The 14,995-nt window shown below is 40.8% G+C and overlaps 1 pseudogene; it reads right to left on the bottom strand.

Moving 5' to 3' along the window:
• LOC131827732 (RNA-binding protein EWS-like) overlaps window positions 1–14,541 on the bottom strand; it is a 95,813-nt pseudogene extending 81,272 nt beyond the window's left edge.
• Window positions 14,542–14,995: the final 454 nt, after the last annotated feature.

Genomic DNA, 14,995 nt, shown 5'->3' with positions numbered 1-14,995 from the left:
TGTAGAACATGTCGAGTCTAATGAAAACCTATCTTTTCTCTGCCCCTGGATGTAAGTTCACAGTTTCCTTGACTTTGGGTTCTTTGGGTTAACTTAAAATATGTTAAGTCATTCTTAGGACAGCAACTGAAAATGTCCAGTGCAGTAAATTATAAACTGGGAAGTTGAAAAATGACCAGTGCTCTCTCATATCTAGTGCTTTCCTCCTGGGCACATGGGGAGATAGCACTTCCCACCTTCCAGGGCAATTATGTCTGCCATCATGGGCATTAGGATATTGAGAGAAGCAATTTATGTCATTTCAGGTCCCCTTATAAAAGCGCATGTGCAACACTTCAGCTCTCTCTTGCTGTGCTTCAGAAACCCACGGGAAGTCATTTGTTGTTATAGTAATGATGATGTGGATCTGTCGATGAGATTCCCTATGTGAAATGGAGCATGCCCCCCTCCACCCTGTGCACATACCCACTGCCACAATTTAGATAGATCGCACAAGATGAAATAAAGCTCTGTGATTAACTGGGATTGGGGCGTTTGATACCTCACTAATGCCTACCTTATCCTAACGAATTTCCTAAACTTGATTTTGTTTTAAATTTGCCCTCCACAAGGTGCCATTGGAGTAGGCTGCTCATATAAATTGAGAGAGGGTAGTAAAATTCTCCTACTCTTTTTTTTCTACTTGGAACCTTTCCTCCAGACTCATGAAATAATTATCTGACCCTGCCAAACAGGGGACAGAGAGGATTAGAGAATGGCAACCAGGAAGCTGTTATCCAGTGTTGTCCTGAGATTTTCATATCTGGCAGATGATCAGAACTTCACAAAACTTTCTTTTGTGAATGCCTTGGTGAGTTCAGAAGCTCCCCCACTGAGACCCTGCCATTGCAATTGCCATGATGTGACTTCCTGTGTTTGTCTCCTTCCAAATCACCTCGGGACTTCTGTCCTAGCAGAAAACTCCACAGTCCATTATTGCTGAGTTTTGTTACTCTGGAAGGCTGCATTTCGGGGCAGAACTCCTTGGAAATTGACCCCAGGCTCCCATTCTACCTCTTTTGCTCCAAAGCCCTGTGTGTGCACTATCAGGACTGCAGTTACTCTAACTTTCTTAGGCATGGTAAGCACCCATGCTTGTGTCCCCCTTTCAACCGCAGGGGCACCCTTCAAACCTCTTTGTAATCTTAAAGCTTTCTTTTCAGACCCCCACCCCCTGCAGCCTCATCAGCCCTGTGGTCCTTCCCAGAAGTCTCATTGCAGGATCCTCATGGATCACTACTCCACCTACACCTTTGTAAGCACATTTTGTGATAGTCATATAACCAGTTATTTTTTCCATAGTGTTCTGTTTTCAATTCACTTTGGAATGTAACATCTGTTGAATTCATGCCCCATGAAGCATGAAGAGTACCATTTTTACATCCCGTTACACATACATTGTCTCATTTAAACTCCATACGTGCCCTGTGAGTTACAGTGACCCTTACTTCACAAGTGAGAAGCCTAACTTTCAGGCAGGTTAATTGGGTCATATATGTAATAAGCCAGAACATAGGTGCCATGAGGGAAAGCAATCTGTCTTGTTCACTTTTGCATCATTGAATATAAAACAGTACCTGGCACATAGTATATGCTTAAGATTTTTTCCTGTATGGGTACACGATGAGGGGGATTTACGAATCCAGTTTCTATTTACTTTATACCAGTTTCTTCAAACGTGGCATCACTGGTATTTGGGGACAGTTAATTTTTTGTTGTTGTGGGGGCTTTCTTGTATATATGGAATTATGGGCAACATCCCTGGCCTCTACCCATGAGATGTCAGTAGCAGCCTGTTCCCTAGTCATGACAACCCAAAATGCCTCCAGATATCGCCAAGTGGCCCCTGAGATGTATTTGCCCATGTGGAGAACCACTCTACACTGGTGTTTTCCCCTAAGTGTCTCTAGATTGTGGGTAGTAGGAGGATGTTTTACATTGGGAGGAGGTGCCTGGTTGGCTCAGTGGGTTAAAGCCTCTGCCTTCAGCTCAGGTCGTGATCCCAGGGTCCTGGGATCAAGTCCCGTATTGGGATCTCTGCTCAGTGGGGAGCCTGTTTCCCTTGCCCCGCTGCCTGCCTCTCTGCCTACTTTTGAGCTCTCTGTCAAAAAAAAAAATAAATAAATAATCTTCAAATAGGGAGAGGGGAGGATGGCTGGCTTACTTATCCTTGGAAATATGGATAATACAGTTTTTCAACTTATTCAAAACGGAAGGCTTGAGGAAAAGTGCTCATAGAGCAACTAGAATCAGGAAAAGAGAATATTTAGATTTGCTTTGCTCCATCAAGGTAGAATTGGGCCTTGGGATTTCAAATGATATGAAGACTTATTGTATTGATTTTTACTATATTTTCTATTTGTGAAGAGTTAAGATTTTCTATTTGTAGCAATGATACATTTTTTTGGCCAGAGAATGTTAGTTGAACCACCATACTTTCTTCCCACCCGACCACCCCCTCCTTGGGTTTAACTGTATTTGTCAAGTTCCTTGCCTTGAGGCACATCCCTAGGGCTAATGCATGGAATTGTGGACAGGTCCTTACTATGCTTGATTCTTCATTCTCTTTTACCCACAGATTAGTTGATAAAGAGATGAACAGCAAGGTGATTTTGAAATTTGTATATTGAAGACCACTGAGATGCAAATTGGAAAGTATTGGATCCTGAATCAGTGCATGGGGACAGTTGCAGAAGAGTTTCCTGGTGAATACCCATCTTTGGAATATTTCACAAGAAGAAAATAGACTTTTTGTTCTAAACCTTTGAGACTTGACAATTTGTCACTTATAGCAGCACCATGATAAACACAACCTCCTCATGGATTTAAATAAGTGAAAGTGTGAGTAGATATAAAGAAAACTATTTACTTAATTATATCTCAGATGTTCTATGGATGTGGTAACTCTCAATGGTAATACCAGTAACGGACCTGTAGAGTCAAGGGTGTGAACATGAATACGTTACCTACCAGGAATTCTCTTCTATACAAACTGTCTTTGCTGATTTCAGGGAAAAAATAAGGGACACTATAATGACACTCTTTACTAGGATGAGACCTTAGTGATATATTTTTGCCAGAAAGTAACTAAGATCTATGTTCTGCAAGGTAACTGTATTAGTTTCCTATTGCTGCCTAGCACAGTGCCTCAAACTAGCAACTGGACACTACATGCATCATTGTCTCACAATCTCTGTAAATCAGAAGCCTTGGCATGACTCAACTGTACCATCTGCTCAGGGTATCCCAAGGCTGAAATCCAGGTGCCAGCCAGGCTGTGTCCTGGTGGCTCAGCTGGAGAATATCTGCTTCCAGTCTCCATCAGGTTGTTAGCTGACTTCACTTCCTTGTGATTACAGAATTCATGGTAGCTTCTTCCTTCAGAGCCAACAATGGAGAGAATCTGCTGCTTCAACATCTAGATGCTTTCAGAAAGGATTCTTGTGATTAGGTACTGCCCACCCGAGTTAAGTTCTCATTTGATCAACTTAAAGTCAGCTGATTAGAGAATTTAATTACACCTGCAGGATTCTTTCACTTTGCAAAGTAATGTAAAGCACAGTACAGTGTGGGTTAGTCAGGGGACTTAGGATCTCTAAAGATATATGGAAGCCAAACTCCTCTTATTTTTTAAATTCCACTTACATCCAAGTTCTTTAAAATTGAAGTGGCCAATATTCTTAGGTTGGATTTTCCTCCTACCTTGCAACACTTCCCTAGCTTTTCATTCTGATTTAAATAAGAGACATAAAACATGAAACTTCATCTCAAGCTTTGCTTTCAGACAACTAGGCTGAGATACTGCTTTTTGTGGAAAGACTGAGTCTTTATGTGTCCTTGTCAATTCAACTTTGTCAGTCTCATTCCCTACTGTTGAGAGTGTAGAAGTAGCCACTTTGCCAAATTTTCATGGTCCCAGATTTCTGAACTGTCTCTCATTTCTTTTTACAAACAAGCCAATTAATGAAGAAGCTAATCACTTTCTTATACTTTCCTAAACTCAGCCAGTAGACACTGACATACTCTCACACTGACTCCTTCTAGTTATTTCTTATAGAATTTAAAGTCTTCAGCCAACATATGGTCAGCCCCCAAGTTACAGCAAGCAGTATTTTTTTATTATTGAAAGTTTTATGGAGATAATTGCAGGTAACTATACCTTCTCTACTTTTCCCGGCTTCTCTTAGTAGCAAAATTCTGCAAAATTTTATTAAATATCCCAGAACATTGATACTGATGCAATCTTGTGACTCATTCTGATTTTCCCAGTATTATTTTATGCACATGTGTGTATGTTCTATAAAATTTTATTACCTTGTAGGTTCCTGTATCCATTATCACAGTCAAGTATGGAATAACTCCAGTATCACAAGGATCTCTCATGTTGTATTTCTTTTTCTTTTTTTTTTTTTTAATTTTTTATTTTTTATAAACATATATTTTTATCCCCAGGGGTACAGGTCTGTGAATCACCAGGTTTACACTTCTATAATTATCCCATGTCCATAAAATCATACCATCATGGCCACCTCACTTGGCTCTGCCACTAAATCCTGACCATTAAAAGGCTCTTCATTTATAAAATGTTGTCTTCTAAAATGTGATATAAATGAAATAATACAAAATGTAACCTTTATTTCCCTATTTCATCATGAATTCTTCCCACACATATACCTTATGGACATAACTGATTTGCTAAACTTAACGGACTCTACTGCCCTTATTTAAATTCTTCCCTCAACCTGGAATGCCCTCTCCCCTCTACTTCCTTAGAAACGCTTGTGGGATTTCACCAAGTGTTTTCAGTGTTTGGGGAAGTCAGGGCTAATTTATAAAGGGCGGCGGATGCTAAGGTAAGGTCTTTGGACTTTAGCCTATGGGTAAAAGCAATTCCCTTGCCAGCCTCAATCCTCTGAGAATCCTTATTAGTGGTTACTGAGGCTGTGCTCTTCTGGGTTACTTGATTTGTAAAGAGGGAAGCATGCCTCACTGCTTTGTTTTGGAAGTCAGTTGACATTCAGTTATTAGACTAATCCAAACTGAGTTTTCCAATAAATGTCTCAAGGGAAGGTTTCCAATTCACTTTGGCTACTTAGAAGAAGTTGTCAGAGTAAATTAAGGCCTCAGCTTTTGCTCAGGCATGGATGTCTCTAGAATAACACCTGTTGTCCTTTTCTGATGAGCACAAGCTCTGGTCTGCACTCTGATTGGGCCATATAGCCATAAATAAAATGGGTCTTTTGTAGAGAAATAACCAGTCATCCAAAAAACACAAGCAAACAAAAGAACACCCCGTAAAACAAAACCTGCTAGGCATTTGATGTGCCTGTTATACTTAAGACACTAGACACTAGAAAGTGTGTGAAAATACAGTAAATCTCCTATATTCTCCAAGTACAAACTATTTATTCATTCACTCATGTGTTCACTTATTCAATCATCTTTGCTTTTATTGATTCAAAATTTAGTTATATGCCAGTTATTTTGCAAAATACTGGTGTTATAATGAACAAGGTGTTACATCCCTTGGGGAGCTCACCACCAAATCAGAAGACAGGTTCTTATATTCTCATCCAAGCCCGTGAGAGGGCAGTGGCTGAATGCCTGCTGCCACCATGGAGACACAGAACCCCGTGAGGGGACTGAGAGGTGGTATCTGACTCAAAATGCAGACAATGGAGCTCCACGGAAAAGTCCTGGAGGAAGGTGCACAGAGTGAATAAGGCAGAGAAAGAGGAAAGACTCAGTCCAGAAGGAGATAAACAGCATCAAGCATGTTCTAGGCACAGGATAGGGAATTGAGCAGTGGCACTGGAGAGGCAGGCAGGGAGCTCTGATTTGCATCGTGTTTTACTGTTTACAACTTGCTTTGTTTGATTATCACACAAAAATCCTTGTAATTAATTCAGCTCATGAGGCCCAAATACACAAGAGTAATACAAGGCTCCAATAAATGAAGTCCCTATCTGCCTTCTTTCCTTCCTCATTGTTTTCCTTCATCTGTTCAGGTTTTAGAGGCTTAATATGTAAGAAAGGAGTGTAGTCTATCTCATTCATACTCATATCATTTATATTTTGAAATTATATTATTTTGAACCTATTATGTTATTTATTAATTCATATTTATTTCCGATTTTTATTCCAGTATGATTATCATACAGTGTTATATGGGTTTCACCTGTACAATATAGTGATTTCACACTTCCACACATTATGCCATGCTCATGATGAGAAATGTACCCCTTCATCCAATATATTATTGAATTATTTTCACCTATCTATTGAGGTTTTTTTTTTTTTTTAATGCAGACCTTGAAAAATTGAAAGTATGTTTATGGTGCACATTCTATTTCTGTCCCATGGTGCTGCACCAGACTGTTGGTTCAAAGACCAAATCTGTACCCTGAAAGCCTAAACCCTGGGATGGGTTCTTCTCAAAATGAGTCTTGACAGCATGGGGGTCAGAAGTAAATGCTCAATCATCAGAGAGCCCTATATTTATATGCCTTGCCCAGCTATCTGATGGCTCTTAGACCTTGAGCTCTGTTTCTTCATCTGCAGAAGTCAGGCTGCTCTGAGGGTTAAATTTAAAAAAAAAAAATAAAATCAATTAGACCAGCACCTGCTATGGCATGCATGAGCTCATGAAATGAACTTGCCATGAGGTCCTAAGTAGGTGATGCAAGGTGCTCTGGTCTTCACCCTGTAAAGGGGCCTGGAATCCTTAGGTGTGCTGTCTGTTGGTCTACCATCATGACAGGTTGGCAATGGGGTTAGTTTTCCTCTAGGTCAATAAGCCCAAGCTAGCTGTGTGAACTTGGGCAAAGTATTTCATTTCTCTGTCCCCTTATTTCCTTATATGAATATGAGGATGGGGAGACCTCGTGGGTGTGATAAGAATTAAGTAATGTTCTGCAACTATTTGTCACAGTGCCTGACATACAGCAAGCACTAAATAAATGTTTACAATGAAGGTGAGAAGAACATCCAAAGGAACTTAAAAGGAATGTAATTCTATTTGCTTCTTTGCCTCTTGCTCACAAAAGTGATGTAGCACCAACTTGCAGGTGCCACTGTGAAGCCCAACTGCCATAGCAGGTTCCGGGCAGAACAGATGGCCTCCTGCCAAGGTCAAAGCTGCCAGTGCGGCTGCTGCTAAGTGACAGGGCATGTGCAAAGGGGTCGACATCTGGTGATAGCTCATGCATGAAAGCGTCTCTCTACAGTTTTGAGAGCCATCTCCTTGTGGCAGTGTTTATGGGAACAGCTGTGCTGGATAAACTGGATGAACTGAGAAATCAGGAGTACATAGACCAAATCTAACGAGCTCCTTCCCCACATTCTTTGCACTCCTGTACCACACTAGTGGACATAACCACCTGTGCTGCCTTGCTGCTCACTTGAGTGCTGGCCTTCTAAGTGAAGTCCATGAGCACCTACCCATCTCCGTAATTGCTCCCCCAACCCAGGCCCTCCTGACTTTCTTCAGCTCAAGGGACATGTCAATACAACGTGATTATAACACCTTCTACAGCTTCCCCATATTGTTCAGAAATGAGGACAAGGTTGGAAGCTCCAAAGTAAGAAAAGCAAAATGGTATTTTGATGAAGTTTTGACCAAGAGACACAGGGATACTTTTTAAGTCCTTCTGTGATCTGTTCTCCCTCTACCTGTCCCTGCTAGTTTTCCAAATGCATTTATTATCCCTCTGCACCACCAAATCTGTTGTAGCCACATGGGTGTTCTTGCTATGTCCCCAACAAACCAGACACATTACCATCTCAGTACCTTTTTACTGCCTAAAATCCTCCTTCCCCGAATGTCTAATCAGCCTTTGTTAAAATTATCTCATCAGTGAGGACTTATGGGACCTCCTTCTACATAGCAGCAGACCACAATGGAATCTTTTTGCATTTCTTTCTTTCTCTCTTTTTAAAGATTTATTAATTTTATTAATTTATTTGAGAGAGAGAGAGAGAGCATGAGCAGGGGGAGGGGTAGAGGAAGAGGGGGAATCAGACTCCCTGTTGAATAAGGAGCCAGATGTGGAACTCAATCCTGGAACACTGGGATCATGACCTGAGCTGAAGGCAGAAGCTTAACCATCTGAGCCCCTCAGGCACCCCTCATCTCTCTCTCTCTTTGTTTTATAACTTATACATGTAACCATGTTTATTTGTCCCTTTTCTTCTACTAGAATATAACTTTTTGTAGGCAGTGACTTGATTTTTTTTCAATCACTGTATCTCTAGAGCCAAGATCAATATTGCAAAATAACCACTTGATGAATATTTGTGAAGTTAATGGATAGAATGAATGAGGAATCCTGGAGCAGAATCTTAGTGGATTACTCTGACCTCTGTATCAAGCCTCCCTGTTATGTTTTCCTCAAGGCCGGTCTTACTATATCAGTCCCGACCTAAGTGCCTTCAATGGCTTCCTGTTGCTCAGGAATTATGACAAGATTGGGAACATCAAGGTACCAGAACTACGATAGTATGATGTCAATACTTTCTTTTGTCCAAGCTACATGACATAGGAGTATTCAAAATGTGGCTTACCCTATTGCTGTCCTCCTTTTGAGGTCCTGAGGCAGGTGTACATGCACACAAAGGCAAACAAAGAAAATTATCCTCTGCCATGGCCACGAACCTCAAAACAGTGGACAGTATACACTGAACTCATGGAAAACTCCATTTTGCTAAAACTAAACCTCTTTACTGAAACCAACTAAGCCCAGCTTTGGCTCTTTCCCCATCTATCAGTCTCAGTCTCCCACTCCTAATACCCAACCTGATGTGTCTTCCAATCACATCTTCCAACCACAATGTGAGGACATTGTAACCCAATGAGCACCTACCAGCCTCAAATCAAAGGGTCTAGAACCATAAATTGTTGAGTAGGGAAGGAAGATCTTCCTAGGTCTGACTTGTCATCAGTGCCCTTTCTTATGCTCTGAGAAGTGCCCATTCATATGTTCTGAGAAGTGTCTTGTGACACTCCAGTGGGGTAGACTATTAAGACCTTTAAAAATTTCTCTGCTAGGGGCACCTGGGAGGCTCAGTCAGTCAGCTAAGCATCAAACATTTGGTTTGGGCTCAGATCGTCATCTCAGGGTTGTGAGATTGAGCCCCGCATCTGGCCCTGCACTCAGCAAGAGTCTGTCTGGGAATCTCTCTCCCTCTTCCTCTGCCTTTCCTGATCCTTCTCTCTCTTTCTCCCTCTCCCTATCTCTAACATAAATAAATAAATCTTAAAAAAAATCACTGTTGGTAAAGGTGGCCCTCCAGAAATATTCTCAATCTCAAACACTGTCTGTATCAGAAAGACTGGAGTTGGTGGGGGTTGGGGGGATAGGCATGAGCAGTTTCTAAAAGACATCTCTTTGGTTTATGTTTTTTCTATTAATCTGCTGAGCTTACTAGTGAGATTTCTGGTTGACTGGTCAGGGTTGGCTGTTTCCTGTGAGGAAGAAATTCAGAGGATATCAAAAAAGTCCTGCTTACCACCTCTAGCAGCTTCTCCAAACATTCCTGTGCCCTGAGCATCATGCTCTGATGACTAGGATGGGAATTTAACCTGAGATCATCTTAAAAATATCTGTCATATAACAATGAGGTTCATGAACTAAAATACTAATAGACTAAACTGAAATAGCACAAAAATACCTTGACTCAGATAACCCCAAGAAACACGATTCAAACATTCATCACTCATCCCACTTAGCAGCTTGAATGATGCCATCCAAGCTTTCCTATAAGGTTACACCAAGCATATTAGTTTTCTAGGGCTGCCATGGACTGAGGGGCTTAAACAACAGAGATTTATTTTCTCATAGTTATAAAGACCAGAACTCTCTGATCAAGGTGTCAGCAAGGTTGATTTCGTGAAGCCTTTCTTTCTGGTTTCTTCTATTTGGCGGTTTTCTTCTGATATCTTCACAAGGTCTTCATTGTATGTGTCTGTGTCCAGATGTCCTTTTTTAAAATTTATTTAATTTTATTTATTTTTAGTATAACAGTATTCATTATTTTTGCACCACACCCAGTGCTCCATGCAATCCGTGCCCTCTGTAATAACCACCACCTGGTTCCCCCAACCTCCCACCCCCTGTCCCTTCAAAACCCTCAGATTGTTTTTCAGAGTCTGTAGTGCCTCATGGTTCACCTCCCCTTCCAATGTCCCTCAAATCCCTTCTCCTCTTCATCTCCTCATGTCCTCCTTGTTATTTGTTATGCTCCACAGATAAGTGAAACCATATGATAATTGACTCTCTCTGTTTGACTTATTTCACTCAGCATAATCTCTTCCAGTCCCATCCATGTTGCTACAAAAGTTGGGTATTTGTCCTTTCTGATGGAGGCATAATACTCCATAGTGTATATGGACCACATCTTCCTTATCCATCTGTCCTTTGAAGGGCATTTTGGTTCTTTCCACAGTTTGGCGACTATAGCCATTGCTGCTATAAACATTGGGGTACAGATGGCCCTTCTTTTCACGACATCTGTATCTTTGGGGTAAATACCCAGTAGTGCAATGGCAGGGTCATAGGGAAGCTCTATTTTTAATTTCTTGAGGAATCTCCACACTGTTCTCCAAAGAGGCTGCACCAACTTGCATTCCCACCAACAGTGTAAGAGGGTTCCCCTTTCTCCACATCCCCTCCAACATATGTTGTTTCCTGTCTTGCTAATTTTGGTCATTCTAACTGGTGTAAGGTGATATCTCAATGTGGTTTTAATTTGAATCTCCCTGATGGCTAGTGATGATGAACATTTTTTCATGTGTCTGATAGCCATTTGTATGTCTTGATTGGAGAAGTGTCTGTTCATATTTTCTGCCCATTTTTTGATATGATTATCTGTTTTGTGTGTGTTGAGTTAAGGAGTTTTTTATAGATCCTGGATATCAACTTTTTGTCTCTACTGTCATTTGCAAATATCTTCTCCCATTCCGTGGGTTGCCTCTTTGTTTTCTTGACTGTTTCCTTTGCTGTGCAGAAGCTTTTGATTTTGATGAAGTCCCAAAAGTTTATTTTTGCTTTTGTTTCCATTGCCTTTGGACACATATCTTGAAAGAAGTTGCTGTGGCTGATATCGAAGAGATTACTGCCTATGTTCTCCTCTAGGATTCTGATGGATTCCTGTCTCAGGAATCTGAGGTCTTTTATCCATTTTGAGTTTATCTTTGTGTACGGTGTAAGAAAATTGTCAAATTTCATTCTTCTACATATAGCTGTCCGGTTTTCCCAGCACCATTTATTGAAGAGACTGTCTTTTTTCCATTGTATATTTTTTTCCTGTTTTGTTGAAGATTATTTGCCCATAGAGTTGAGGGTCCATATCTGGGCTCTCTACTCTGTTCCACTGGTCTATGTGTCTGTTTTTATGCAAGTACCATGCTGTCTTGGTGATCATAGCTTTGTAGTAAAGCTTGAAATAAGGTAGCGTGATGCTGCCAGTTTTATTTTTGTTTTTCCACATTTCCTTAGCGATTCGGGGTCTATTCTGATTCCATACAAATTTTAGGATTATTTACTCCAGCTCTTTGAAGAATACTGGTGGAATTTTGATCAGAATGGCATTAAAAGTATAGATTGCTCTAGGCAGTATAGACATTTTAACAATGTTTATTCTTCCGATCCAAGAGCATGGAATGGTCTTCCATCTTTTTGTGTCTTCTTCAATTTCTTTCATGAGTGTTCTGTAGTTCCTCGAGTACAGATCCTTTACCTCTTTGGTTAGGTTTATTCCCAGGTATCCTATGGTTCTTGGTGCTATAGTAAGTGGAATCGATTCTCTAATTTTCCTTTCTGTATTTTCATTGTTAGTGTATAAGAAAGCCACTGATTTCTGCACATTGATTTTGTATCCTGCCACGTTGCTGAAAAACTGAACCAGATGTCTTTTTTGTATAAAGACTCTTGTCATGTTTGGTTAAATCCCACTTCAGTAAACTCATTTAACATTACTTTCCATTTTAAAAACCTTCTCACAATCTGTGGCCCTGGGTCTTGGGGCTTCAGCATATCTCCCTCCTTTGTAGGGGGGCACAATTCAGCTCATAACACCAAAGAATTCCACATTTCAGAACTGCATATGTAAATCTTATATTATCATCAGCACAAATGCCTAAAATACAAACAATATGAAATCCCCCCGCCCCCAGTGATTTCTCACGGTATGATCAAACTCTCAAAACAGAAATCCCCCATTCTTTTCAGAGAACTTAAACTTTCCAAGTCTCTGGTTCTTCATGTCTTCTTAGACCCAGGCAGTACAGTATTACCCAGATGGCCACATGAAGCCCAGACACTGTTTCAGCACCTGAAAAGGATGCCATTTTCACACAAATGAGGAATCCATTGATCTTCCTTTGCCAATAATCAAAGTCTGGTTGTTCCAACTGTGTGGTTCTCTGCATCTTAAAGCAGAAGCCACTACATGATGGCAGACAAGTCTTTTCATTGTCCAGTCACTCCCATTTTTCCATCTTTCTCTCATTCCCTATCAACCATTATTTTCTGGGTCTTAACTTCTTCTCGCCTGTATCTTTACAGAAAACTTCTCACTAGTCTCCCTGTCTTCCGTCACTCAGTCCATCTTTCCTGCAACCAGAATAGGAACAGAAACATACACAACATGCCCTTGCTTTAAAGACATTCTTTAATTCTGCTTTACCTTTAGAATAAAGTCCAAGAATCTTATATGAGATAATGAGCAATTTATTCCCTAATGCCTGTCTGTATCTGCATCCTCATCTCCTTCCAACCCTTTCTCAGAACATATGTTCCAGCAATTTTGAGCCATATACATTTTCCCAAATATGCTACCTTTTACTCTTCATGTTTCCCATTTTGCTTACTATACTGAACTTATCCCAGGTATTCCAAAACCAAACTCTGGAAGCAATATTGGATTCCTGCTTTCCTTCCTTAACTTCCTCCCCATGAAAAAGCTTCCTAAGACCTCCAGATTTTATCAATATTGTCTTGAGAATTCTCTTCCATTTTCACACATTCATTCATCTTTTGGAGATATTCTAGCATATAACCTCATTATTTGGTCTTATGAATTTTTGAAACGAGAGCAAATTTAGACCCTCTGTTTCCATTCTGGGTATTGACACCAGAGAAACCAGTTTATATGTCTTGATTGAGTTAGCCCTCATTCCCTTTTGCTTAAGTACATACTGCCCTTATGGTGGGATCTTAAGGCGTCTAGATAGCATTTATGCATGTCCAAGAAGTTGGGTGAACAGGTGGTACTGGCCTGCTTCAGCTTTCTTGTATGAACTCCAAGGAACCTTCTGAGAGGGAATTATTGTGGAAAAAAGACACACAATGAAGGCTGACTCTGAGATCAGCATGGTGGGCTATCGATAAGCAGACCAGACCTACATCTCTCACCTCATGTCTATGCAATCAGAGTCACCCCCAAGCACACTCAGATCCATGCCCAGAAGCTTGGCTGTCCTTCTGTCCTCCAGTGTGAAATTATGCTATTCTGTCTCCAATGTTATAAGCAAGATAGGCTACCGAGCCCTCATAAATTCTGTTTTTACCAGTGAGAATTAAAGTGTCCCCATTCTCTGGGGCAAGACAGATGGAAGGTCAGGGAAGGAGGAAGGAACATACATGGATTATCTGTCATAGATAAAATTCATTTTCTGCATTATTTTATTCAAATCTGAAAAGTACGCCATACGACTGTAATTCTTTCCCCCATTTTGCAGGGAATCGAGCTGAGAATGAGATACTGAATTGCTAGTCTAGCTACTGCAGCCAGTAGGTAGAGAAACAGGAATAAAACCCAATGTTCACAATCAACAATGATGATGCTCTCTTCACATCTTCTGTGCAAGATGGACATGAGCTTTCTCTGTGCTCACAGAGAGCAGTGCAGTGCACTGATGGTGGCTAACTCAGCATCTATTGTAAGCGTGCTGCTGCTCCTTTCTTAACAGAGCCCTGAAAACACTCTTGCACCTACTTTTATCCCTGCTGGTAGAGGGTGGCTTCATGCACTGCTCAGTTTTGGAGTCTGATTTCTCCATACCAGTCAGTGCACGGTGTTCCCTGGGTTTTCCAGGATTCAGGGATGACTTAATTAAACCAAGAAAACTGTAAGAGAGATCTAGCAGTTTATACTTCACAGAGGGCTTTCTCTGCCTTCCTCCTGATCATGAACAAAGAAGCATTGCTGTAAAGTCATATTCCTCTGGAAGCCCTCTGGTGAATACAAGGGAAGCCAGTGTAGAGTTCAGGAGAAGTCTGGAGCTAGGGTAGAAGAGAAAGGGAGGTTGGAGGAATCTGTGCCTTTATTATATCATGGGTACATTCACTGTGCCACTCTTAGAGTCTGCCAACTTCTGGATTTCCCGTCATATAAAATATTAAATTTCTTTAGTGTTCATACTCACTTGAGTTTGTCCAAGATTTTTGATATTTCCTCTAAATATTCTGACTGATGTAGTTCATCATGGGTCTTAGTTGTCATTCTCCACCTCTCTACACACAGCCACTAGCCCTGTGACAGAAGATATAGATGCTTTTCCAAACTAGAGAACCCACATCACATCCTACTTGCCTGGTTCCTAACTCGCCTTCATGTCTTTCCTAAATATCACTTCCTCAAAGAGGCATCTACTGACAATCAGATTGGATGAGGACCCCTCATTCTACATTCTTTTCACACTTTGTGTTTTTCTTTCCTCCATTTGTCAAATCTTCAATGACTGCTTGCATGATCATTCACTGTGCAGGTCATTCACCAAATATTGAGCTTCCTCAGGGTAGAGCAATGTTAGTTAAGATCTGCCCTGTCTCTGCAGCACCAAGCATGGTTCTGGGCACAGAAAACATTTGTCCAGTGAGTGATGAATGGGTAAGTAAATGAAGAGTCAGCCTTTAATAAATGTGTGCTGAATGGAAATGAGTTTCAATATACCTGT

This window comes from Mustela lutreola, chromosome 3 (assembly GCF_030435805.1).
Source record: "Mustela lutreola isolate mMusLut2 chromosome 3, mMusLut2.pri, whole genome shotgun sequence".
In the NCBI taxonomy this organism is placed as follows: domain Eukaryota; kingdom Metazoa; phylum Chordata; class Mammalia; order Carnivora; family Mustelidae; genus Mustela; species Mustela lutreola.
The sequence above is the reverse complement of the archived record's forward strand: the minus strand, read 5'-3'. Positions and strand labels throughout refer to the sequence as shown.